The sequence below is a fragment of the Dipodomys merriami genome, unplaced genomic scaffold, assembly GCF_024711535.1.
Source record: "Dipodomys merriami isolate MVZ:Mamm:240054 unplaced genomic scaffold, mDipMer1.0.p SCAF_69, whole genome shotgun sequence".
In the NCBI taxonomy this organism is placed as follows: Eukaryota; Metazoa; Chordata; class Mammalia; order Rodentia; family Heteromyidae; genus Dipodomys; species Dipodomys merriami.
The window spans coordinates 5890933-5894812 of NW_027206279.1; positions in this window are offsets into that span (position 1 = coordinate 5890933).

Consider the following 3880-nt stretch of genomic DNA (forward strand, 5'->3'; position numbering starts at 1 on the left):
TTACTTAACACATATATGCTCTTTTTTGGGCCATCGGTTGTAAGGCCTGTTCTCAGGGCCTGGGTGCTGTCCCTAAGCTCTTTTGTGCAAAGTTAGTGCTCTTCTCCTTTGAACTACAGCACCACTTTGTTTTCTGTTGATTAATTGAGGATAAGACTTTTCTACCTGGGCTGGCTTTGAACTATGATCCTCAGATCTTAAGCCTCCTGGGTAGCTATGATTACAGGCCTGGGCCACCAGCTCCTGGCACCTCAGTGCTCTTAAAGCTTTTCATTTATTTTTTATGTTTTGGGTCCGGTTGTGGGGCCTGAACTCTGGGCCTGGGCGCTGTCCCTCAGCTCTTCAGCTCAAGGCTAGCGCTCTACCACTTGAGCCACAGTGCCACTTCCGGCTTTTTTCTTTTTGCTTATGTGGTGCTGAGGAATCGAACCCAGGGCCTCAGGCATGCAAGGCAAGCGCTCTACCACTGAGCCACCTTCCCAGCCCTCTTAAAGCTTTTCATAGGCACTATTCTGGCCAAAGATAATAGATTGAAGGACACACAAAGTGCAGTTGGTTAGGAGTACATGCTAAGACACCAGATTATCCAACAGTTTAATATATAACAGCTGTTCTTTTTTCTAGAGTAGAGCTTTTTTTGGTCAAGGATCCCTTTGTGAATTGGGTGAAAGACAACCCAGTTCTCCTCCCCCACCAGAGAAGTAGACACATGAAGGTGAACCATTCTTAAGTGACCATCCCAGAGATCAAAGGCCATCCCTGGTTTGCATACTTTTCTCAGGTTATAAGCCTCTGCCACTAAAAGAGGAGAGAGGTAGGACCCTAAAAATTAGGCCCATAATGCACTAGAAATTGGAGCTGATAACTTAAAGCTTTTAAAAATTTTCTACTGTAACACTTTCTAGAAACTTTGGTCCATTTTTTTTTTGTGGGGGTGGTCCAGTCGTGGGGCCTGAACTCTGGGCCTGGGCGCTGTCCCTCAGCTCTTCAGCTCAAGGCTATTGCTCTACCACTTGAGCCACAGTGCCACTTCCGGCTTTTTTCTTTTTGCTTATGTGGTGCTGAGGAATCGAACCCAGAGCCTCAGGCATGCAAGGCAAGTGCTCTACCACTGAGCCACCTTCCCAGCCCCTCCTTTTTTTTTGAGAAAAGTTCTCCCTAATAGTTCAGGCTAACCTCATTTTCTCAATCCTCCTGCCTCAGCCTCCAGTGTGCTGAGATCACAGGTATGTGTCCTTAAACTTTCCATTTTGTGCTCTCTCTTCTCTGTCAGTGTGGGGCTTGAACTCAGGGCCTGAGCACTGTCTCTGAGCTCTTCCGCTCAAGGCTAGTGCTCTGAGCCACTGCTCTACGTCTGGTTTTCCAGTGGTAAATTGGAGATAAGAGTTCTGCTCTGGCTGACTTTGAACTGTGATTCTCAGATTTCAACCTCATGACTAGCTAGGGTAACATGTCATTTACCAGTGCCTTGCTCTCCATTTCTTTTGAGGTAGTGACAAGTAGATAACAAGATCTGAAATCTGACCACCAGGGTTTGTATTTTAGTTCAGTCATTTACTAGTTATATGACTTTGAACACAGGACTGGCCAAAGTAGTTGAAAGCTAGTAAGTTTTGGGTTCAAACCATGATATTCCTAATTCCAGAGCTCATAATTTTCTCTGTATACTAGATTGATGTCCACATCAAGCTCTTAGAAAATTAAGTGAGCTGGGCACTGGTGGCTCATGCTTGTAATCCTAGCTACTTTGGGAGGCTGAGATCTGAGGATCTGTTTGGAGCTAGCCTCAGCAGAAAAGTCAGTGAGACTCTTGTCTCCACGTAACCAACAAATAGCTGGAAGAGTTGGCAGAATACCAACCTTGAGCTTTTATAAAAGCCAAGAAAAAATATGAATCTCAGTTCAGAACCCAATAATGGAACAACAAAAGAAAATGACCAAGGGCTACTAAGTTAGAATCAGAGTCTCCAGACCCCTTAATATATCACCTTATATGTAAGCCTAAGTTGTTCACTATAATTTTGAGCATAATACTTTATATAGACCCTGACCTCAAGTAGTCCAGTTCTAGCAAGAGATATAAATACAGCATGTAAGATGTGCTATAGTGGCAGATGGAGAATGAGTTAATTCGGCTTAGACTTAGGAAGGGGCTCAGACAGAGGGCAGGAGCACCTTAGGAGAGGGCTAAGGTGACTGAATAAAATGGCAGTGAGAGGAGAGAGAATGTACCATGGGTTTAAGGAAAGGAATAATTGTAAGGTTGGGAAGCAAATAAGAGTGAAGGAAAAGCGTCTAAAGATAAGGCTAGCTCCAAGTGGTGAAGGACCGTGGTCACACATTCTTACAGGGTGGAGATTGGTAATAATTAAATGAATACGTGTAAGTTAAATTTTAAGTGTTGATTTATTAGAAGTAGCAATAAAATAAAAGTTTAATGGGTCAATAAAAGCAATAAACATTAAAGTGTACAAAAAAAAATAACCCTGATAAACTGGTAAACTCTCAGTCCCTATCGCCAAGTTAAGAAACAATATCTGGGGGGGAAAAAAGAACTAAACCAAATTTAAGATCAGAGTGAGTGCCTCATGTAGATTACGCAGTAGGCTCTTAGTTTTTTGTTTTTTTTTTTTTTTTTTGGTCAGTTGTGGTGCTTGAACTCAGAGCCTGGATGCTGCCCCTGAGCTTTTCTGTTCAAAGTAGTGCCTACCACTTTGAACCACAGTTCCACTTCTTGTTTTCCGGTGTTTATTTTTTTTGGGGGGGAGGCGGGGGGGGTCCGGTCGTGGGGCCTGAACTCTTGGCCTGGGCGCTGTCCAAAAGCAATTCAGCTCAAGGCTAGCACTCTACCACTTGAGCCACAGCGCCACTTCTGGCTTTTTTTTTTATGTGGTGCTGAGGAATCAAACCCAGGGTCTCATGCATGCAAGGCAAGTGCTCTACCACTGAGCCACCTTCCCAGACCTTTTCTGGTGTTTAATTGGAGATAAGAATCTCAGAGAGGAGCCGGGCCCTGGTGGCTCACGCCTGTAATCCTAGCTACTCAGGAGGCTGAGATCTGAGGATCGCGGTTCAAAGCCAGCCCGGGCAGGAGAGACCTTGAGACTCCTATCTCCAATAAACCACCAGAAAACCGGAAGTGGCGCTATAGCTCAAGTGGTAGAGCGCTCACCTTGAGCTGAAGAGCTGAAGGACAGCGCCCAGGCCCAGAGTTCAAGCCCCACGGCCAACCAAAAAAAAATCTCAGAGAGGGCTGGGAAGGTGGCTCAGTGGTAGAGCTCTTGCCTTGCATTCCTGAGGCCCTGGGTTCGATTCCTCAGCACCATATAAGCAAAAAGAAAAAAGCCGAAAGTGGCTCTGTGGCTCAAGTGGTAGAGCGCTAGCCTTGAGCTGAAGAGCTGAGGGACAGTGCCCAGGCCCAGAGTTCAGGCCCCACGACTGGACCCAAAAAAAAAAAAAAAAAAAAAAAAAGAATCTCAGAGACTTTCAGAGACTTTTCTGCCCCAGGCTGGCTTTGAATCATAATTTTCAGAGCTCAGCCTCTTGAGTAGCTAGGATTACAAGTGTGAGCCACCAGTGCCCAGCCTTAAGATATCTTTAGGCTAAATTTAACCACTGTTAAGATTTGTCAGTATATCTTCAGTAAGATAAAGTCAGAAAGTGAACAAAATGGTAGCTTTCTAAATGTTCATGTCAGTCAGTGACAATCTGAACCCCTCTACCTTTGTACTTTATGTTAGCTTTTTCCTGTGTTAAATCAGTTTTCCAAAGGGGTCTCATTGTGACATTTCTGTACATGCATACAATGTATCCTCACCCCCCCCCCTTGCTGTTCTCCTTTATTCCACTCACTCTTAAAACAATGTAAACAGTATACACC